General features: G+C 42.9%; 1 long non-coding RNA gene across 1 annotated transcript; it reads right to left on the reverse strand.

Annotated features, from left to right (window-relative positions):
• Positions 1–23,068: 23,068 nt before the first annotated feature.
• On the reverse strand, positions 23,069–24,537 carry LOC143940011 (uncharacterized). Its single transcript, XR_013263801.1, has 4 exons — positions 24,500–24,537; positions 24,328–24,412; positions 23,383–23,426; positions 23,069–23,291 (listed from the first exon to the last, which is right to left on the reverse strand). It is a non-coding gene; the product is annotated as an uncharacterized LOC143940011 (long non-coding RNA).
• Positions 24,538–24,895: the final 358 nt, after the last annotated feature.

Genomic DNA, 24,895 nt, shown 5'->3' on the forward strand with positions numbered 1-24,895 from the left:
GCCTTACTCAGCTACTACCTGATTTATCATTATCACCTCCAAGGTCAGCTGCCTGCTCTCTGGCCCACGGTGATGATGCTAAATCTCTGTTCAATGAGGAGCCTGGAGATGAAGAAGTGACACGGGGAAATAAATAGCTTATTTTGGAATTACGTATTTCACCTGACTGGTTGTGCAGTGAGAATTGTGTGTACATCATGGTTGAACAAAATTACAAAATCCTTGATCTGGAAAAAAAATACATAGTATGTAGCAGAATCTTTATTTTCTTGGTTATCAGTATACTAACGTCACATTTTTTAAACGGCTTCAGCCCCGAAAAAAATTGGGCTGCTCAATGATCAGGCCATTTTTTGCGATTCGGCACTTCGTTGCTTTAACTGACAATTGCGCGGTTGTGCAACGCTGTACCCAAAAAAAATTGACGTCCTTTTTGGTGGTATTTGATCGCCTGTGCTACAAAAGAAGAGCGACAATTTTGAAAAAAAACACAATATCTTTTACTTTTTGCTATAATAATTACCCACATTTTTTATCAAATAAAAAAATGTTTTTCCTCAGTTTAGGCTGATATGTATTCTTCTACATATTTTTGTTTAAAAAAAATCATAATAAGTGTATATTGATTGGTTTGTGCAAAAGTTATAGCGTCTACAAAATAGGGGATAGATTTATGTCATTTTTATTATTATTATTATTTTTTTTTACTCGTAATGGCGGAGGTCTACGATTTTTATCAGGACTGCGACATTATGGCGGACACATTGGACACTTTTGATACATTTTTTAAACCATTGCCAATTATACAATGATCAGTGCTATAAAAAATGCACTAATTACTGTGTAAATGTCACTGGTAGGGGTTAACTGTGTTCCCTAGGTGTATTTCTAACTGTGGGGGGATGGTACTGTCTAGGTGGAGAGATAGATTGGAGTTCATACATAGTATGAACGCATGATCTGTCTCCTCTCCCCTGAAAGAACCGGGATCTGTGTGTTTACAGATCCCAGTTTTCGCTCTGTCACAAGTGATCGCGGGAGCTCGGTGGCCAACGCGCCCACAAGGCACTCGCATCGGGATCAGGCACACCCCGCGTGCGCATGTCCCTAGTGGCCAAAAGGTGACGTGACGTAAGGTGACGTTGTTTGCCCAGCCGTGCCATTCTGCCGCAGTAAAACTGCGGCGGCTGGTCGGCAAGCTGTTAAAGTTATATTCTGGATAATAATTAAGACTTTTTTTATCTACCTTAGTTAATCTTATATTAACTTGGTCGATTTTGGCTTTAGTCTTTCTTATGCCGTGTACACATGATCGGAATTCTCGTTGGAAAAAGCTCTGATGGTTTTCCTGACGGAATTCCGATGGAATTCGGTTCAAGCCTACATACGGTCACATCAAATTCCAATCATTTATAACGCGGTGACGTACAACATGTATGACGGGACTAGAAAAAGGAAGTTAGCCAATAGCTTCTGTCTCGTAGTTGAATCTGAGCATGAGTGATTTTTGGCATGTCAGAATTGCATACACACGATTGGAGTTACAGATAGAAAGTTTTTCCGTCTGGAAAATTGAGAACATGCTATCAATTTTTGGCTAGTGGAAATTCGGACAGCTAAATTCCGATGGAGCATACACACAGTCGCATTTTCCGATGAAAAGCTCTCATCTGTCTTTTTCTGGCCGTAATTCCGATCGTGTGTATGCGGCATTATACAACATATGAAACAATCTTTTGAGTAGATAGATCTATACTAATATTGTTTTAGTTAAAGTATCTTTAGCTAATGTTGGAGCTACAATTCAACTTTATCACCATGCATGTTGTCTTTTATTTTGCTGCCATTATATATACATATGTACTTACGTATGTTAATTGTTAAAATTCAATAAAAAAATTGACAAGTAAAAAATATAGTATGTATTTTAGCAGCGTATTTATCTGTGTACCCGGAATTTTACTTTAATAGAATAAAAAAAATACAGATGACTAAGGAACCTAAGTCAAGTAAACTTTTATCTGCTAAACACGTCTTTCATAAGTAGCACATCATTCTTATGTGACATAGAGTATTGTTACAAAAACCCACTATTCAGTCCTCTGTAAAAATGATAGTTTGTTGAGAAGTACTCAGATATGTGAGTATATCTATAGAAGCCTATAATCATATTTCCTTATTGATAGTTTCCATTATATCACAGCTGACATTGAAATTACTTCTCCAAAATGCAAAGCTTGCTAGTGTGCTGAGTGATTGATATGGTCATTTCCAAAGATACAGCTGGGGGATGATTATAACTAGCTAGTAAAGATGAGTAAAATGATCTGCCTTGCAAGCAATCTGCCTTGGATTGCATAGCAGCAAAGGAGGTCACATCTCTGCCCCTGCTACTTTATGAAGCGTCTTCTATTTAATGAGATGAATGTATTCCTACATATCCTTGGTCAACTGTAAGAAGTCTATATTATATTATATTATAATATAATCCTAAAAGAATTGTAAGATATCCTCCATAAATCACAAATGCTATTTTTACAAGGTGCAACGTGTTTGCAATTATTTTATTCAGCACATGGAGCTGCAGGCAGGCTGAGTTTGAAGGCTGCATTCATTTGGTGTCAATACTTTAATAGGCTCATGAGGTCAGTGCAGATTTTTTGGGGTTAAGGTTAGTGCTAGACTTTTAACATTAGGGGTTAAGCTGACCATACGCTAGTAGATTTTGAAAGAAATTAAAATTCTAAATACAGCTGATGACTTGACAAATGTCATTTAAAAGTACTTAAAAAATTATTTTGCTGTTAACATTTAAATTTAGAATGAATGGACTTTCCTAAATGAAAACTACATTCACTTTTAGAAATTCGTTTGTTAGAGAAAAATTTTCCTTTCTGCTCCTCTAAATTTTCCTGTCTCTGCAGTCAAAAACAATTTGATTTGTTCCCATTAACAATTAGAAAATTGAACAAATGTTCTTAAAATGAAAAAAATGTGAGCAAAATTCTACGAGCATGTGGCCAGCTTAAGCAAGTTAAATGTTGAGTGAGGCTGGGTTCACACTTGTGCGATGTTAGATATTGCAGATGATTCGCACCGCACTGCGGTGCAAATCACATGCTATGTCTCTATAATGCAAATTCAGCCATACAAATTTTATGGCTAAATTTGTATCGCATTCGCATCAAAATGGTGCAGGACCCTTTTCTTGGTCCGCACTGGAATCGGATAGCATGATGTTCACACCTATGTGGACCGATTCCTGCACCATTTGCCAATTCGCACTTTGCATTGACACCTGCAGTGGTTTCCAGATGTCAGTGTGAACAAGGTCAAGGTTGGAGTTAAGATTTTAAGTTTTAAGCTAACATTTAAGACAAGGTTGAGGTTAGGATTGCATATTAGAAAGAATCTGAATCTCATATTTACCTGGTCGTCAAAGCACTGTTCTTTGAAACTCCTGGAAAATATAGCTTTGAGAAGGATCATCTCCAATTTAAAGGTGCTCATAGGAATTATATAAAAGTCCTTTAGGGTCCTTTCACATGGGCATTTCATTTTTTAGTTCAGTTCAGTCACTTTCTTTTTGTTGTAAAAAAAGGATAAAAAACGGATACTGATGTCAATTTTTACATCCGTTTTCATGTCCGCTGACACGAGGGCAAATCCGGGAGGGGGGGCACAGGGCAATTGCTTCCCCCCTTTGAGAAATTAGTGATGGGCCGGCAGGTGAGCAGGCATGCTAGTTAGGGAGCCAGCGGGAGAGTTGGCAGATCAGTAAGTGAGCCAGCGGGTGAATGAGTGGACGGGTTGGCGAGTGAGTGGGCGATACAGGCCAGTCAGCAGGTGAGTGGGCGGGCAGGCCAGTCAGCAGGCCAGTCAGCAGGCCAGCGGGCAAGGGAGCAGAGAGATGACATTATCTCTCAGGGGCGGATCCAAGGGGGGCAACAGGGCAATTGCTACGCCCCTCAAGAAATTTGTGACAGGTGAGCGGGCAGGCTAGTTAGGGAGCCAGCGGGTAAGTTGTCAGACCAGGCATACCAGTCAGTGAGCCGGCGGGTGAGTTGGCAGACCAGGCATACCAGTCAGTGAGCCGGTGGGTGAGTGAGTGGACAGGTCGGCGAGTGAGTGGGCAATACAGGCCAGTCGGCAGGTGAGCGGGTAGGCAGGCCAGTCAGCAGGTGAGCTGGTGGGCAGGCCAGTAAGCAGGCCGGCAGGCGGGGGAGCAGAGAGATGACAGTTCTGCCCTCACTGTGCAGCCACAGGCAGCAGAGAGATTACATCATCTCTCTGCTGCCTGCCTTCACTGTGGGACAATCTGCACCTTGTAGCAGGCAAGTGACAATCCACACCTTGTAGAAGGCAAGTGACAATCGGCACCATGTAGCAGGCATGTGACAATCTGCAACTTGTAGCAGGTGACGTGGCAAGTGACAATCCGCATCGTGTGGCAGATGACATGGCAAGTGACAATCCGCAATGTGTGACAAATAACAATCCACAACATGTGGCAGGTGACGTGGCAACTGACAATCCGCAATGTGTAGCAGGCAGTGTGGCAAGTGGCAATCCGTATCTGAAGGCAGGTGATGTGGCAAGTGACACACTGCATCTGGTGACAGGTGACAATGGCAAGTGACACACTCGGGGCTCCCACTGATTCTGCATTAAGGTGTGCTGAACTATTTCATTTCATATAACAATGTAATAGAAATAATGCGCTTAAATCATCCTGACACCATATCAACCATGGTGCCATGATGATTGAAGTGCCAACACCATTGCCCCAGCACAATTTCCCCTGCACTGACATCTGTTTTTCACAAAAAAAAGTGACTGAACTGAACTTCAAACACTGTATATAGCTGGTTGCTAAGGAGATGGCTGCCGCATCCTTAACAAATGATGAGTCATCAGCTGACAGCTGAATGTAAAAAAAATAATTGGCGGCTAAAAAAAAATAGCATGGGTCCCCCCCAGGTCCATACCAGGCCCTTCAGTCTAGTATGGATTCAGAGGGGACCCCTCCCATGCCAATATTTTTTATAAAAAATGGTGTGGGGTCCTCCCTAAAATCTATACCAGACTCTTATCTGAGCATACAGCCTGGCAGGTTAGGAAAGGGAGGGGGCAAACGAGTGCCCCCTACCTCCCCCCTGAACCATACCAGCCCACATGCCCTTAACATGCCCTTAACATGGGTGAGATGGGTGCTTTGGAGGAGGACAATTTTGAAGGGGCAGGCTCTCTGGGTGACATCATTGGATGGCCAGGCCCCATGGCTATATAAGAGATGTCAGACAGCGGGCGACAACTCAACGGAAGAAGACAGCCACAGAAGAAGGCGGGTAACTGGCGGCGAGGAAGAAGACAGCAGCGAGAGAAGACAGCACCGGGGGAAGATGGCACCAGGAGAAGACGGCACCAGGAGAAGACGGCATCGGGAGAAGACAGCTCGGAGGTATCATTTTTAATAAAGGACTTGTCAAAAACCGCCTCTTGTTTTCTTTTACATTTCACTACTTTTTGGGGTGAATGGGTAGGGGTATGATGTAGCCGATACCCATTCTCATAGGGGGGCCAGGAGGAGAGCCCCGCCAAAGCACCCATCCTCCCATATTGAGGGCATGCGGCCTAGTATGGCGCTCTTCCCCTTCCTTTCCTGACCTGCCGGGATGCATGTTTGGATAAGGATATGGAATTTGGGGGGCCCCATCCCATTTTTATTTTTTTACATTTTGGCATGGGGGCTCCCTTCGAATCCTTACTAGACCCGAAGGGCCTGGTATAGACCGGGGGGGGGGGGACACAGGGGGACACTGGAGCGGCTGTGCTTTGGGCAGCTGCGGGTTCCACCCATCCCGCTCGGAGTGCCACCAGAAGACCAGAGCTGTATGTGAGGAGAAGGGAGGAGAGGAAGCTGCGGGCATGTGTGTCCCTCTCCCGCCTGCTGCTCAGTCTGTCACCCCGACCTGAGCCAATCAGATAGAACACAGGCAGTGGTGCTGTGAGAAGGGGAGAGAGTGGGCTGTCAGCACATCTCCCCCACTCACCCCCCCCCCCCTCGTGTCCTGTCACAGTGAAGAACAAGGGAGAGGGGCTCTGTGGAATCCAGCCACTGAAGCTTCCTTCATTCCCTTCTATTGGCTGGGGACAAGGACAAACGAGATGAAGGCAGGGGAACATCATGGGTAGTGGAGTCCAACTCAGCAAACAGGATTGTACTGCTCAGGACTACTTGAGTGTTCTGCAAGATGTGTTTGGGCAAACAGATGCAAACCATGTTGATGGGGACAAGGGCCTCATCCCACAGCCCTTGCCCAGTGGTGGTGGGGATCTGCGGGCGGGGGGCTTATTGGAATCTGGAAGCTCTTTTGACAAGGGGACCCCCAGGTCCTGCCCTCCCCCCTGTGTGAAATGGTAACGGGGTACACATGTACCCTTACCATTTCACAAAAAAGTGTGAAAATGGTAAAAATGACATAAAAATGATATGACACGGCTTGGGACAAGTCCTTTATTAACCACATGCTGACCAGGCCATAGCCGAAAGAGGGCTACAGCGTGTACGGAGCGATCACTTATAAACAAACCGGCGTTCCTCCCTCCCCTCTCTGTACCGATCAGTACTGTACAAGGGGAGACGGGGAGAGAGTGGATGGCAGCAGCGCTGTGTGCTGGATCTGTAGTACCCACAGTGCTGCTCTATGACAATTGAAGTTACATCCATCCATCCATGCTTAGCCATCCCTTCATACTCTGCCATACCCTGCCATACCCAGCCATACTCTGCAATACCCAGCCATACTCTGTAATACTCTGCAATACCCAGCCATACTCTGCAATACCCAGCCATACTCTGCAATACCCAGCCATACTCTGCCATACTCTGCAATACCCTACCATACTCTAATACTCAGCCATACTCTGCAATACCCTACCATACTCTAATACTCAGCCATACTCTGCAATACTCAGCCATACTCTGCAATACCCTGCCATACTCTGCAATACCCAGCCATACCCAGCCATATTCTGCAATACCTAGTTATACTCTACAATAACCAGCCATACTCTGCAATACCCAGCCATACTCTGCAATACTCGGTGATACCCAGCCATAATCTGCAATACCCAGTCATACTCAGCGATATCCAGCCGTACCCAGCCATACTCGGCGATACCCAGCCATACTTAGCGATAACCAGCTATACCCAGCCATACCCTCCAAACCCTTGCTATACTCTGTAATACTCAGCCATACTCTGCAATACCCTGCCATACTCTGCAATACCTTGCCATACTCTGCAATACCCTGCCATACTCTGCAATACCCTGCCATACTCTGAAATACCCAGCCATACCCAGCCATATTCTGCAATACCCAGCCATACTCTGCAATACCCTACCATACTCTGTAATACCCAGTCATACTCTGCAATACCCCGCCATACTCTGCAATACCCAGCCATACTCTGCAATACCCAGCCATACTCTGCAATACCCAGCCATACTCTGCAATACCCAGCCATACTCTGCAATACCCAGCCATACTCTGCAATACCAAGCCATACTCTGCAATACCAAGCCATACTCTGCAATACTCAGTGATACTCAGTAATACTCTGCAATACCCAGCCATACTCTGTAACACCCAGCCATACTCTGCAATACGCCGTGATACTCAGCCATACTCTGCAATACCCAGTCATACTCAGCGATATCCAGCCGTACCCAGCCACACTTGGCGATACCCAGCCATACTTGGCGATACCCAGCCATACTCGGCCATGCTCAGCCATACTCAGTCATACTCAGCTGTACTTGTCCTCTGTATGTGGCCAGGCCATGGAAGTCTCACACATGTGGTATCGCCGTACTCAAGAGGAGTAGGAGAACCTATTTTGGAGTGCCATTTTTGGTATGTACATGCTATGTGTTAAAAATATTGTATAAATGGACAACTTTGTGTTAAAAAAAATATGCGTTTTAACCACTTCCTGCCTGCCCTACATCATATGACATCCTTGAATTTGTGCGGGGATATCTGAATGATGGGTGCAGCTACAGTAGAGGCATCATTCAGATTTCAGCTTTTTCAGCTGCCAATTCCCTACACCATAAGAATGATCATATCAGCTGTTCCACCACTTGATTGTTCTTACGGGAGGAGAGAGGGGGCGATCCCCCCCGCCCCCCCCCCCCCACCTGCCGCTCTCTGGTGCTTCTACCGACTCACCGCTACGATCGAAGCCAGGATAATTTTTTACATTTTTTTATTTTAGGCTTCCCAGCCTAGAGGTGAGATGTGGGGCCTTATTGACCCCATATCTCACTGTAAAGAGGACCTGTCATGCCATATTCCTATTATAATGGATGGCATACGTAAGTCCCTCCCACACATGAAAACCCACACATGAGAGGTATCGCTGCGATCGTTAGAGCAAGAGCAATAATATTGGCCCTAGAACTCAAAACATGTAACCAGTAAAACATTTTAAAGTGTCGCCTATGGGAATTTCTAAGTAGCGAAGTTTGCCACCATTCCACGAGCGTATGCAATTTTGAAGGGTGACATGTTAGGTATCTAATTACTCGGTGTAACTTCATCTTTCACATTATGTAAAAACATTGGGCTAACTTCACCTTTTTTATTTTTTTTTTAAAGCACAAAACTTTTTTTTCCAAAAAAAAATGCGTTTGAAAAATTGATGCGCAAATACGAGATAAAAAGATGCAACGGCCGCCATTGTATTCTCTAGGGTCTTTGCTAAAAAAACATATATAATGTTTTGGGGTTCTATGTAATTTTCTAGCAAATAAATGATGATTTTTACATGTAGGAGAGAAATGTCAGAATTGGCCTGGGTGCTCCAGAAAGCCTGAAGGTGCTCCCTGCATGCTGGACAGGTGGCCAGGCTGTGTAAAAATCTCACACATGTGGTATTGCCATACTCAGGAGTAACAGCAGAATGTGTTTTGGGGTGTAATTTGTGGTATGCATATGCTGTGTGTGAGAAATAACCTGCTAATATAGCAATTTTGTGAAAAGAAAAAGAAAATCTTGATTTTGAAAAGAATTGTGGGAAAAAATTACAACTTCAAAAAACTCACCATGCCTCTTTCTAAATACCCTGGAATATCTTCTTTCCAAAAACGGGTCATTTGGGGGGTCTTTGTACTTTCATGGCATGTTAGGGTCTCAAGAAATGAGATAGGCCGTCAGTACTTTAGGTGTGATCAATTTTCAGATATTGGCACCTATGGTGCTATGTTGTGGACTATATGTTGTGTATGTGTATATATGTTGTGGACTCTATAACTTTCACAAAGACCAAATAATGTACACCAATTTGTACTTATTTTTACCAAAGATATGTAGCAGTATAAGTTTTGGCCAAAATGTATGAAGAAAAACAGAAACAAAGAAAAATAAAAATTTTTACAGAATTTTTTCTTTGATAGCGCAAAAAAGAATAAACCCGACAGTGATTAAATACCACCAAAAGAAAGCTCTATTTGTGTGAAAAAATGGACCAAAATTTAATATGGATACAGTGTTGTATGTCTGAGTAATTGTCATTCAAAGTATGAGAGCACCGAAAGCTGAAAATTGGTCTGGTTAGGAAGGGGGCTTAAGTGCCCAGTGATCAAGTGGTTAAAAAATAAAAAAATAAAACTGTCCCACAAAGTCTTCTTCTTCTCTTGCTCCGCCAACGGACCAAAAAAAACTGCATGGGATTCCCCCACAGTCCATAGCCGCCTCCATGGGAGGCATCGGCCGTATGACGCGTCTTCACTTTGACAGTTCTTTTATAACTGAGGGCGGGGCCACACCGTGGCATTCCCGGGTGACCCAGCCCCGGGGGTTCGGCAGATTACCCACGCTAATGCACATGGTCTTCCCTATGGCTTCCCCGTAGTCAGAGGGGGGCAGAGCCACCTGGTTACGTAAACAGGTGGCCCCATCCCCCTCTGAGACCCCGGGGAAGCCATTGGGAAATCTCTGGACATCACGGTGTGGCCCAACCCTCAGATATAAAAGAAACTGTCAAAGCGAATACGGCGGATGAGTCCCATGGAGGCGGGTCGGTCGAGTTTTTTTTTTTCAGCCCGACCTAAAGGGCCTGGTAATGGACTGTGGGGGAATCCAATTACCTTTTTTTTTTTTATAACTTTTGTGTATTGCCGGGACCAACAATTCATTATAGCTGCGAGTACTTTTAAATGACCTTTTCCCTTTAGAAATGTAATTTAGCTCTCAGACTGTTCTAAACACGGGAAACATGCAACACTTTACAGGCATACTTAGACACCCCCCAGGTACGAAATTTAAAGGAATATTTCACTTTTATTGTTTTAGTTTAAGCGTCAGTTTTTAAAACTTTTTTTTGCATTGATACATGTCCCCTGGGGCAGGACCCAGGTCCCCAAACACTTTTTTATGACAATACCATGCCTATAAGCTTTGAAAATGAGCACTTTTGATTTCTCCCATAGACTTTTAAAGGGTGTTCTGCATCTTTCAAATTTGCCACGAACACCACAAATTGTTCACTATTCAGCGAACGTGCGAACACCCGATGTTCGACTCGAACTTACGTTCGGCTCGAAGATCGGGCTCATCCCTAGTCTGGAGAAGGTTCTGAGGAGACTCCATAATGAGGGGCTTAAGTTGTCCTGGAAAAATGTCAGCTTTACCAGCCTTCAGTTGATTACCTTGACCATGTTGTCTCTGCTAAAGGAGTGGCTACTGACCTCCAGAAGTTGGAAGCTGTCACTTTCTGGCCAAGGCCTAACAATGTGACTGAGCTTAGGTCATTCCTGGGGTTTTGCTCACACGACAGGAGATTTTTTTGAGGGATTTGCTAGAATAGCCCATCCCCTTAATGAGGCTTATTGTCAATTCTGCATACAGTGTATACAGAGGAAGACTTTACCCCACAGAGCTGCCCCAGTGGGCCGTCTTCAAAGTCAAGGACCACTGGAATTAGTGTGTATTGATTTTCTGTGTCTGTAGCCTGACCTGAGTGGACAGGGAAATGTTCTGTTAGTAACTGACCACTTCACCCGGTATTCCCAACTAAGGACCAGCAAGCATCTACGGTGGCCAAAATTCTGGTAGAGAAGTTCTTTGTCCACTATGGCCTACCTCATCACATTCACTCTGACCAGAGGAGAGATTTTGAGATTAGACTCATTAAAGGACTGTTAGACCTGTTAGGTGTTCAGAGGTCAAGAACCACTCCCTACCACCCTCAAGGAGATCCACAGCCAGAATGCTTTAATCACACCCTCCTGGATATGCTTGGGACTTTTATGACTGAAAAAAGCAGCATTGAAGCAGGCACATTGCAGCTATTGTACACGCCTATAATAGCACTGAAAACGATGCCACATGCTATTCACTGTATAGGCTGATGTTTGGTAGGGAAGCTCGACTGCCAGCGGACTTAGCATTTGGTACAAACATACCTCCATAGTGTCACACAGAGGATATGTGGACCTCCTGAGGAAGAGTCTGAAGACAGCATATGAGAAAGCACAGGCTGCCTCAGAGACTCAGAGGCAGCGAAACAAGCAACACTTTGACCTGAGGGTGAGAGTACATGATTTGCAGTCTGATGACAGAGTGTTACTGAGGAACTTGAGTGTCCCTGGAAACCACAAACTTGCTGATTGCTGGAAGACACAGCCCTACCTCATCTGTAAGCAGTTGCCAGGATTACTGGTATACGAGATTCGCCCAGAAGGAAGCACAGGCCCACTAAAGACCTGGCACCGGAATCCTCTGCTACCTTTATCAGAAGCAGTTTTTATTCTTGATTAACTAAATCAGCATTCTACTCATACCACCTCTCAGGAACCACCTCCAGTAACCAGGTCCCAATCTTTGCCACCAAACATGGAGGCAGAAGTCAGTGAGGATGAAGAAATGACCATGGATTGGCTGTGGCAGTCTACTGTGTCAAAGATTGCCACACCCCTTTCTCCCAGAGAAGCAGATGTGGGAACCCTCAGGCCTGAAGCTCCTGAGTTTATTCCACAGAGACAACCCTTGGCAAGCTGAGGGGATTTTCTGAGTTCTCTGACTGTAGAGGACGTAGGAGCTCCTCAACCTTCTGTAGCATAACAGGAAGAGGCTACTATACCCAACGAGCCCAAAGAGCAGAGAGGAAAGCGAACAGTTTGCCAAAAAAAAAAAGCTGACATACAATACTTTAGGCAAAAGTTCTGAAGAAGCAATCAGAAATATTTTCCGACCAACTGGTTCGATCGGACATACTCCGATCATGTGTAGAGAATTTTGATCGGACCAAGTGTCACGCATGCTCAGATCAAATTCCTACATCAAAGGTATTGGCTACTAGTCCCATCGTAACGAAATTACGTCATCACGTTCTGAATGATCGGATTTTTCGACAACTTAGTCCGACCGTGTGTATGAAACAGTTTCGGACAAGATCCGACAGGCAAAATCCGACAGACAAAATCCGACGGATTTGGTTGGCAAAATGTCCGACCGTGTGTACAGGGGCTTAGACTGTTCTGATACCTTTGATACAGTTGGCCACCTACTCCAACTCAAAAAACTAAATTTCCTTGGCCTCCAAGTCTCTGCTCTTTGCTGATTCTCCTATTTCCTATCTTATACATTGTGAGTATTACCTACAACTCTACCTCATCCTTTTCTCTTTGTCTTTATGTACGGGTCCCCAAAAGCTCCAATTCTCTATCTACACCTCCCATAGCTTTCAATACTATTTATGCTGACAACACCTAAATGTCAGAGAAGTACTTACAGAGGCCGAGATGCCGAGAGCGGTTCACCCTTGCGACTAAGCGCAGTTCACCCCCTGGAGGTGGTACAGGGAGCAAATGGCACAAAGAGGCACAGGCTACCCAGATGGCAGGAGGAGCCTTGCGTGAAGGTCTGGTAGAGGTGAGCACCTGTGCAAAGACTGGCAAGGTGGCAGATGTAGCAGATAGGAAACCAGGCTGGGGGTCAAACACTGACAGTCTATGATGCAAATACAGGCAGAGATGTAGTGTCTTTGAGAGACACAAGCAAGTCCGGGTCACAGGCCGAGGGTCAGGGCAGGAGACAAGAGGCAGGTCTGGGTCACACGCAGAGGGTCAAACACTGGAGAGAAGTGGAGTCCATATAACAAAGCCAAGGGTCAAAGTCCAGGAGATAAGCAGAAGCGTCAAAAACAATCCGGGTCACAACGGGTAATCAGATGCAAGGAACAGGTTCAAGTAGCAGAAGCTGAAGACAAACCAGCAATTGATCTGTGCACCAGAGCAGCTTTTATAGGCCGCCAGGGGGACGCTAAGCATGCGCCAATGCGCACAGACGTGCACCAGTGCGCATGTACATGCGCCAGCCCGCCGGGCCACGAATGCGTATGCGCTGAAGTGCCGTTCCACCGCACATGTGCGCAGGAACACGGCTGAAGCACCTGGACGGTCTAAACCCCTGACACGAAATCTATTTCTTTACTTCTCTGCTCACCCTATCAGTCTCCTCAAGCAGCCAGTTTTCTAAAGCATTACTAGATAACTGGATGCTGCACCACTTCAAACTCAATCTTTACAAAATTTAGCCCTTTCCCCTGACATCAAGATCAATGGTACAACTATCAGTTCCTCATGACTCTGCCCTCTCCTTTCAGTCCCACATCCAATTGCTGCAATTTTTTTCACCTTAACCGCTGCAACATTTACAAAATATGCCCCTTCTTAAGCCATGGCACCACAAAGCTAACAATTTGCTCCCTTGTTATCTCTAGCAATTCCCTACCTTTACCATAGGCTAACCCCCTCCATTCTATCATGATAGCTGCTGCTAAACTCACCCCTTTACCAATCACTCAGTGCCCGCTACACCTCTCCGTCAATCCCTTCACTGGCTTCAACTTGACCAACAAATAAAATTCAAAATACAACGCCATACAAAAAATATACACAACTCTGTCCTAAGCTACACCACAAGCCTCATCTCAAAATATCATCCAAACTGTCCTCTTTGCTCCTCCCAAGACCTCCAGCTTTCAAGCTCCCTCATGACTTCCTTCCATGCTTACATCCAGGTCTTCTGCAGAGCCTCTCCCATCCTCTAGAACCCCCTAGCTCAATCTGTCCAACTACACTGTCTGCCTTTAGGTGATCCCTGAAAACTCTTTTTTTCAGGGAGACCTATCTTGCCTCCATCTAAAAACGATACTTTCCATACTTTTTTCCATCAGCTAATTTCTCACATTTGTATCACTTGTATCTCCCCTTTAGATTGTAAACCGTCAAGAGCAGAGCTCTATGAACCCTCATGTATTGAATTGTATCGTAATTGTACTATCTCCCTTTATTTTGTAAAGCACTGCTCAAACTGTTTGCACTATATAAATTCCATATAATAATAATAATTGTAACAGAAAAATTGTATACATACTGTATAAGAAAAAAAAAGATATATGAAATATCAGTTTAAAAACAAACAAAGGAATAAAACAGAACATTTTAGTGTCCCTTAAAAGCTTTCTGTTATAAGTTTATGGGGGGTTGTCATGACCTCTTCAATTGAAAAGATTAAACATACTTGATTCATTTAATCCTACATAGCCTATCATTAAATTAAGTGAAACATTGTATTCTAACATAATAACCCCTTAGTTGTAACTCAATCTACCATTTGTTCTTGCTTTATTAGAGAAACTTTTCTCTCCTCTGAATGGTCCTGTAAACAGTTTAACATTTCACAGCTAATGCCTAGTTTAATGAGAAAAGACCCTTATCACCGCAGTCTGACCCAGCTCACCTAGCCTTAGTCCAAGTTCATCTGGGTTCAGTGAGCCCCTCCTCAAAGGCTCTTGGGTTTTGGAATGAATGCATGCACATTCCTGAGGCCTTCTATGCAGACCAGAACAAAACACTTGTGGTTGTGTGATGGAAAAGCATTCATTACTATCAGTGGTGAGATCCAAGCCAAGGTTTGCTGCTCAGTTCTGTCACTGGGCAGATATTTATTGCTTAGTCAATGACCGGGAAGCTGATTCGTTATCTGCTTTACCATCCACTTTATTTCAGCCTTCGGAATTGTTTGCATGCCATTGAAATGATGTGCTGCATAATACAAAGAAGACCCTTTATCACATACACACACACAGGAACTGACAAATGGTCATTTCACACAAGGATAAAAGGAATTTTTAGAAAATATTTATCATATTGTATCGCTCTTCCCAGAGAAAAGTGGCAGTGGACAGTGAGAAATATGGTGTGTAGGAACGAAGTGTGGTGCATCCTGGATAATTATAACACATTAATAATTACCCTTTGTATGGCTTTCAATAATTAGGCATAGTTTGGGGTAAGACCAGACTTAACTTTTGCCAGGTTACTTTTCAGTTTCTTCCATAATAAGTTATCTGGGAATCAACACTTTAAAAAATCTGATACATATATTCACTCCAAATGATGTGTGAATGGCCTGTAGCATGACAAGACAAAGAGGAGTGCCCCCCCCCCCCCCCCCCCACCACCACCACAGTAGCTGGATCTTTTGGAGAAGTTGTGTGCTATTAAGCTCTGGCCTGGCTGCCCAAACAGTGGTTCTGACAGTGGAGGTCCTCCAACCTGGTTGGAGGACACCTGGGGCACGCCATACAACTTGAACTTACCTAGCAAGTTTGCAGACCATTCAGATTCATCCTCTGTAAAGTGTACAGAAGACTCTGTTGAAGTTAGGTCCCTGGCAGCACCTCAGGGATTGAGTTCAGGAGAGGAGGCAATGCATCTCTGTCTTCAGGTAAGTCAATAATTGATGCTTAAAAGGGCTCCACATCAGGAGCATGGACCTGAGCTGGATGATTATTGGGCTATGTAATATTGTCAGGATCCATTGCTTCTCTTGGAGTTCTTGCATATAATATTAGAAGAGTAGGAAGCAGCCAACACTGAATCTCTGGTGGCAGCGACTGTGTGGCTCAGGAACTTGCACTGGTTCTTCTAAAACCCCCTTATGGGAATCTGTGGGTTTAAGAAGTTTATGATGTAAGTGTCTCAGTTTTTTCTTGAGTTCCCTTTCTCTGGATATCATAGATTAGCCCACCTCAAATATACTGTTTTAGCAGTACCAACAGTGTACCAATCCAGGGATTTCTACACAGAATATTTGCAATTTCCCTTGCTAGTGTGCTCCATTACATTTAACTAGTTCTCTGTCCCCAGGTTAAATGTCAAAATGTGATGCTTTTTAACTTTCTTTACTTCATCCCAGCTCTGTCTTTAATGAACTGTTGGACTTCAGACAGGCATTGTTTTCACTCCTGAATTCTGAAAGACAGAGTGTGCTCAAGTTTGTCTGTGGACACTGTGGCCCAAGGGTCTGTGGGCCCCCGAGAGTGCATCCAAATGTAACATGGTGGGGTGAACGGTGTGTCCAGAAATGTACTGTATGGTTGTAAATAGGCTCTGGCCTTCTTACCCACACAGTGGTTCTGACACTGGAGGTCCTCCAACCTGGTTTCTGGTAATTTTCACTTAGGGGTGTACTCACTTTTGTTGCCAGAAGTTTAGACATTAATGGCTGTGTGTTGAGTTATTTTGAGGGGACAGAAAATTTGCACTGTTATACAAACTGACTACTTTACATTGTAGCAAAGTGTCATTTCTTCAGTGTTGTCACATAACAAGATATAATAAAATATTTACAAAAATGTGAGGGGTGTACTCACTTTTGTGAGATACTGTATATAGCACCACCAATCTATGTAGTGCTTTACATATGCAGTATCTATTGTACATACACATCAGTTCCTACCCTCAATGAGCTTACAATCTAAGGTCCTCAACTCACATTCATACATACACATACCAATTTAGACAGGAGGCATTTAACCCACCAGCATGTCTTTAGAGTGTGGGAGGAAACCAGAGTACCCAGAGGAAACCCATGCAGGCACAGGGAGAACATGCAAAAACCATGCAGGTAGTGTCATGGTTGGAATTCAAATGGATGACCCTAGTGCTGCTAGACAGAAGTGATAACTACTTAGCCACCATAGAGAGAAAACCCTCTTCAAAAAATGGCAATAGAAGTGGAACCCTGGTTAGAGAATTTCTCCCAATTTTCTGTTTCATTGACAAAATGTATGGATTTGCAGACTGAATCCATCATCACCTGCATATAGAGCACAGCAAACTCTGACCAAGCAGCCTACAGTAGCTAACAGTAGCAAATTCCCAAATTCCCTAATTGTGGCCATAATGTATGGCACACACATTGCAATTACCATCCTGTTCAGTCATCATTTACATTTAGAACTGTTCATTTATTAATGTTACACATACAAATTGATCTCATACTATCTTTTCACATATACTCAGAACATGCTCATTTTGTTCTAACACCAAAAACTATTGAACCATGCACATACAATTAGTGAAAACCTGTAAATGTCCTGAGTCACTGATTTGAAACAAGTATGCAGCAAGCTCAGGAAACTAACTTTATAAGAAGAGATCAGCAATGGCAGACCTCCATATTTCTCTAATGACAGGAGTCTTTTAAGCTACATTTACACTGCCAGGGGTTGCCAGTAGATTCTTGCCAGCAATTCTAAACACGGCGTGCATACAATGTTTTTCGACCAGCAGCAGCTGTCAGCAGCTTGGGATTCAGGTGGTGCTGGTCTTCAAAGGCCTGAGGAGTATCCACCAGAAAAACAGAGTGGAGAATTGGGAGAACCCTTTTAGTGTAGTATGTATCTAAATGTATTTAACTCCTCAATTAAGAGAAGCAAGAAAAGGAAAGAAATAATAGTTTATATCTAATGAGGTTGCGGTGACCTGAGTGGACAGTAACACATAATGTTCTGCGAGTACAGGTGGATAAAAGTCCCATCTCCATGTGGGGTGCAATCGATTGCTCTCAATGGCACAAGAGTCTCAATCCTGAATACTCTTAGCCCCTGTACACACGGTCGGACATTCTGCCAACCAAATCCGTTGGATTTTGTCCGACGGATTTTGTCCGACGGATTGTGTCCGAAACTGTTGCATACACATGGTCGGACCAAGTTGTTGGAAAATCCGATCGTTCAGAACGTGATGACGTTATTTCGTTACGACAGGACTACGTTCACGCTAGTAGCCAATAGCTTTGGTGTAGGAATTTGATCTGAGCATGCGTGGCACTTTGTCCGATCAAAATTCTGTACACATGATCGGAGTATGTCCGATCGGACCAGTTTGTCGGAAAATATTTCCAACATGTTGGAAAATTGGGTCCGACGGATATTCTGACGGAAACAGTCCGATGCATACCACACACAGTCGGATTATCCGACAACACGGTCCAATAGGACACATTCCGATGGATTCTCCGACCGTGTGTACAAGGGCTAAGGCAGGGTTTCTCAATTAGGGCTCCTCCAGAGGTTCCTAGGGGTTCCTTGAGCAATAAGCGATTTGTACCTCTCAGACAAGTTCCCACTGATACCATTGATATTTTTAGCTATCTGTAGGTGGTAATTCTTCCCAATGTCCACAAGTGTAAGGAGCATTCTTCTAACTGACCATCACACTAATGTATCATGAGTTGCAGATATAGTCATTTTTAACAGTGGTTCCCTGAGACCGGAAAGTCATTTGAAGGGTTCCTCTCTGTTGAAAAGGTTGAGAAAGACTGCTCTGTGGGTTCTCTGGTGGGTATTGTACTGGTAGGATGGGAGAGGTGCCCATTTTGGTGTGTCTAAGGTTGGATCGGAGTCATCTAGTTAGATGAATATCAGATAGCTTTATTTCACCAAAAGACCATAACTCGCCACTTCCTCAGTTTATAGTGATACACAAATGTTTGGCACATCTCAGTTCTCTCTTTCAACCAAGTGTGTCTGTGTGAGGGGTGCCACTGCCATTTGCATGTAACCTCTCATCTAAATAGTTACCTTCAACTAGAACCCCCGACAGACCCTGGAGGCAGACAGTGTGAGTCCATAGTTGAGGTTTTTGCTGAGTTTCTAGCTGCACGCAAAACTGGCTGTAGCTAATTAACAGTTTGTATGTGGCCATAGCACAGAGTGTTGCTGCGTCCAGAGTCAGCATTTAGACACCTCTGAACACAGCAAACTATCTGCCCCTGCCCACCCATGTGAATGTCCAAAGAGGGCAATAACAGGTTTTAACAATGAGGCATTGTACAATGCTTTTCCAGGTTACTGTTAAAATCTCTGCAGAGTGAGCACATTCCTTTCCTTTTTGTGGTGAAAAAAGGAAAGGAAGATAAGAACATATATGCGGCTTCTATTCACTTGTTTAGTCACATAGTATATTGTGATGGTTCCTGGTGGGTTTCAGAATGGGTACATATAATATATGCTTGCATTCTCCCACAGACAGCTCTGTATGTAGTCTTGCCCTGTGGTAGCCATAAAGGATAGCGGCAGATGCCCAATGCCCATTACATTTATAGCGCAATTAGGTAATAATCTCCCAGCGCCTTGAGGCGAATCAGTTCGCATTTTCAGCGCTATACAAATCATTCATTTGTTCATTCATTCCCAGTTATGAAGAGTAAGCAAACATATTCATAGACATAAAGAGGCAGATATCAGGGTGGCAGGAGGTCTGACCATTTGAAAATTTTTGTGCAATTATCTTTTTATCTCTGTTGGTAGAATGGAGATTACCCAGATAATAAACTGTACCTGACATACATATATTTACTATTTAATACTGGGATTTATATAGATTTACATATATTGTACATTCAGTACCTGCCCTCAAGGAGCTTACAATCTAAAGTCCCTATCTCACATACACATACTAGGGCCAACTTAGGAGCTAATTAATCTAACAGCAGATTCGATCAAAACTTGCGGCATCTGTGGCATTGTGCTGTGTGATAAAAAATGCACATTTTAGCGTTGCCTTTTATTGTGGCCAGCCTAAGGCACACCTGTGCAATAATCATGCTGTCTAATCAGCATCTTAATATGCCACACCTGGGAGGTGGATGGATTATCTCCGCAAAGGAGACGTGCTCACTAAGCCCTTGTACACACGGTCGCAGATTCCGACGGAATGTGTCCGATCGGACCGTTTTGTCGGATATACCGACTGTGTGTGGTCTACATCAGACTGTTTCCGTCGGAGTATCCAACGGACCAAGTTTTCCAACTTGTTGGTAAAATTTTCCGACAAAATGCTCCGATCGGACATACTCCGATCATGTGTAGAGAATTCCGATCGGACAAAGTGCCATGTATGCTCAGATCAAATTCCTACACCAAAGCTATTGGCTACTAGCGTGAACGTAGTCCCGTCGTAACAAAATAACGTCATCACATCGGATTTTCCAACAACTTTGTCCCACCATGTGTATGCAACAGTTTTGGACAAAATCCGACGGATTTGGTTGTCGGAATCTCCGACCGTGTGTACAAGGGCTAACACAGATTTGTGAACAATATTTGAGAGAAATAGGCCTTTTGTGTACATAGAAAAAGTTGTAGATCTTTGGGTGCAGCTCATGATAAATTTGAGCAAGCGCAAAAGTGTTGCGTTTATCATTTTGCTCAGTGTAAAAGTGGTCTAAACCATCCAATGAAGATGAGATGCATCTGATAAGCCCTACGCATTGAAAAAAAAATTTTAATCATAATATTGGAGCCTATGCATGTCACCTCTAGACATTTCTTTCCTGTGGAGGTTCCTTTTGTGCTCATGCTCCACTCCTTGGGTCCCAGTACCCCAGCTCTTGTGCCAGACGCCTTAAGCGGCACTTTTGTTACAATCTCACTACTTTATATTTAGCTCATATGTAAGTACACTGGGGGGAGAAGGATTTTCATCCCTTTGGCTAGTATTCATTTTTGTCAGTCACCCTGGCTATGTTGCTTTATATAATATTATTTTCTACTTTATATATTTGTGTTTTTTCACAGATATTTACCGTTGTTTCCCACAGTCACCACTAGTATGCATATCCTCAATGGAGTCCTCATACTGGTGGCTTAGGAGAAAACAACTGACAATGCAGGTCTGGGGAAAAAAGAATTGTCTGATTTTGTAATTATTTGTTACTAAGCAATCTGGTCTCTCCATGTGTGGCCAGCTGTACCGTAGTAACTGCTATGTTATGCTGACTCCATGCTGGTAGATCTTTTATGATCCCAATAAAAAGCCCAGCGTTCTCCTGCACTAACAGTACGAAGTAAGTAGTGATTACGCCGGTGACTTTCGCCATGCTAAATAGAATCATAGACGCTTATAAATTATATAACGCTTGGCCTTCATAAACCAGCAGTGTTGAAAGTTGGAAAGAAGATCATTAAAGTAGAACACCTTAATGATGTGGACACTGTGGTAGAGGGTTTGACGTTGTTAGCTGCTTCTGGCAGACCTATCAGGGTGGGAATCCTTATATTGGTTTCTGCAGTGGGTGGTCTCATTTTATTTTGCGGTTTGTTTAAATTGTCACAGAAAATGGAACTTTTAACTGACATAAAATTTGTGAGCAAACCTTTCTCAAAATAGAAACCAGTAAATTCTTTAAAATGTTATTTATTTGCATTTTACAGCAGTGGAAACATGTTTCTGAAAAAGTATGTGTAATATATTAATTTAAGGCCAAATAATCTACTTAAAATGTAAGAACCTATAGTCACTTGTGAAGAGACTATGGAGTTTCTTACACATTTTTATTTATTCCTTATGTTTAGTACTGATTTTCTTTTTATTATTAGATTAAAGCGGTATTAAAACCAAAACCAAAAATGTAATATATTACAGCCTACATGTGGTGGCTGCATTCGTTTTCTTTGTTTTTACCTGGTGATCTGAGCAGTAACACACCTCCTGTATTAGAGTGCCCCACTCTGGATGAATGGGCACAAGGGGCACAGCAGACAGCAGCATTGTCAGTTTGAAGGGGAGAGTAAGGTTAAATGTGCTAGCAGATTTAAACACTGAAGCCTGAAACTCCACCTCACACTTTATAATTAAAGTGATTGTAAAATTTAGTATTTTCTTCACTAAAAATAACAAACATGTTATACCTACCTGCTCTTTGCAGTTGTTGCGCACAGAGCAGGCCTGATCTTCCTCTGTGCTCCTGGCCCCTCCCTCCTGTTCAGAGCCCCCACAGCAAGCAGCTTGCTATAGGGGCACCCAAGCCGAGTCACAGCTCCCTGTGTCCATTCAGACACAGAGCTGCGGCCTGACCCCACCCCTCTCTTTCCTGATTGGCTGACTGACTTTGATTGACAGCAGTGGGAGCCAATGATGCTGCTGCTGTGTCTCAGTCAATCAGGATGGAAAGTCTCGGACGGTCGAGACACTCGTGAACATTCCTGGACAGAGATGGGGCTCAGGTAAGTATTAGGGGGGCTGCTGCACACAGAAGGCTTTTTATCCTAATGCATAGAATGCATTAAGATAAAAAAAATTGACTTTACAACTCCTTTAATACCAATTTTAGAAAGTATTATTTTACTGAAAGGGTAGTTGATGATTGGAATAAACTTCAAGCAGAGGTAGTGAGACAGTCAACAGTAAATGGCTTCAAACATGCTTGAGACAAACACAGTTCTATACTCAGACCAAAAAAAGTTAACGAAAAAAAAAAAAAAAAAGAAAGTTGGCAGACTCGATGGACTTTTCTGTTTCTATAATCAGTTACAGCAAATATTTTTGGGATAAAGGTTTTACATAAATAAGCTAATTATTGTAAGCACCCTTGTCATTGTTGAACAGTTGGTCTCATCCCTGAAAACAGATACATCTTGCAAGAGAACTTGTTCTTTTAAAATATATGAGGCATATGGGCTGAAAGAAAGCCTAAAAAAGGAAAAACAAATGCAGTCATTACATCTAAGAATTGGTAAGTTGTAATATAATAGTGAGAGGGGGGGCGCATGGGGTATCTGAGCTAGCTGCACACCCCGTTATCAAATTGGAAGGTCAGGTAAATTCCCCGTGGTTTTTTTTTCGCAGCAATGAGAAACAAAATAATTTGTAGAAATTCCTTGATTTTATTATCCAAAACACAAGTTAAACATCATTGGGAGCAAAATATGTTTAAAATAAGAGCTCTGGTATACAAAGTGCGGAACAGTTTCAGGTAGAGGAAGGTGCATACATCATTTACAATTCCTTTTATAATTATACTATATTCAAATAGATTGCCATAACATTTAATTCATATGACCATATGATATACACAATACCCCAATGCATTTCAACCTTGAAAAAAATGATTGCGGTCTTCTTCAGGGGGGTTCTTCACATTTCTGCAAGTATATCGAAAAGGACAAATTTTAACATTTCATTGTATTGATTTATACGAGTTGCTTTCCCTTTAAGACAACCTGTAATATTTACCCTTTTCCACCAACAAGTATTTTCCGCTCAAACCAGAGACTTTCCTTAAAAGCAAAAAGCCTTTTCCTGCAGATCTTTCCCAGGGCTCACCACAGACACTGCCCACACCCCATTAGAGAAGGGGGAATGAAATAACCCGTCCCCTGGATCCACGGACTTGCAAGAGGTGACAGTATAGTGCCCCCCCCCCCCCCCCCACACACACACATAGTAGAGGGGACATCTTTGGTTGGAAAGGAGCAGCACCTAAAAATAATAATTAGAAAGCTATTCATTTATTTAAAATTATTGTATATGCATTACATACTAGGATTAGGGAAAGGGTAGACTTGAAAAATTCTTTGCATATGTACATATCCGTATGGGAGTTTGTATCATTTTTTTATATAATTATTTTAAATGTAGTTTATGTCTAACTTAGTTTTATTTATGTATACTTAAATAAAAATAAATTATATATCAAATTATTATTGGAGTTAAAAAAAATGTCTCAAAATTGTGATTGGTGGTATTGGTAATACGACTACGTGTGTTGATAGCAGTATGTAAACATATGCTGTGTGATCTGAGTGGTAACTAATGAATGTGTGGTAAAGATAATGAATACTCAAATTAATTGAATAAATGTGCAAATAAAATAAATAAATAAAATAAAATGAGATGAAGTGAAATAGAATAAAAGTGACAGTGATAGTGACAGAGAAATCCATAAACTAGTGATGAGTGGATATTATTGTACTAGGAATAACAAACATTGAATAGGTGAATAAATGATATGTGCTCATGTAAAACTTGTACTGAATAAGTAATTACTATGTGCTCATAGAAAGCACTATCAATAAAAGACTTGGCATATGTGTCACAAATGTAGCAATGGTGCTATTATTCAAAAGTATCTAAACTGATAAATGAAATATTGACTTTTATATTTGCCATTTGAATTACCTCTTATTGTAACTTGCTGTACAAGCAAAAGCAGCCCAGAGAAAAGGTACACGGCCTCTATGATAGTGCCAGAGTATCAGTCAATCTAGATTGCAACAAAAGTATTAAATCAAAATAAAATAATAAACCAAAGAGGAGTGAAGAAAACCTCTGCTGTAGTGTCCTCTCTTACCTTTCCTTACTGCATGTTTGCAACAATCAGCACACGCCAAGGATCAGCTGATCATACCCAGCGTGTGCTTTATTTTATATGCTTACTTGATTGTTGATTGTGTGCAGGTACCAAACATTGCTCCACCCACTGGTAATCCCATAGGGGAGGGGGGCACCTGAGCCGCTGTGCGCGGCTCTTCTGTCACTGTCACCCCCTCGTGTTCTGGAAGACACTCTGTGTCCCGGAACCATCAGTTGCCTCCGCCGCATAATGCGTGACGTATTGGAGGGCATAGCCCCGCACATGCCCACCGTGATCCCCACACCAACAGCATAGAGACACCGCATTGCTGCGCAGCACATCCAAGGGGGTATCCCTGCACTTGCACACCACGAGTCCCACACAGGCAGAGCA

Source organism: Lithobates pipiens, unplaced genomic scaffold (genome assembly GCF_037356315.1).
Source record: "Lithobates pipiens isolate NorthernLeopardFrog02 unplaced genomic scaffold, aLitPip1_a1.2 Scaffold_3, whole genome shotgun sequence".
In the NCBI taxonomy this organism is placed as follows: domain Eukaryota; kingdom Metazoa; phylum Chordata; class Amphibia; order Anura; family Ranidae; genus Lithobates; species Lithobates pipiens.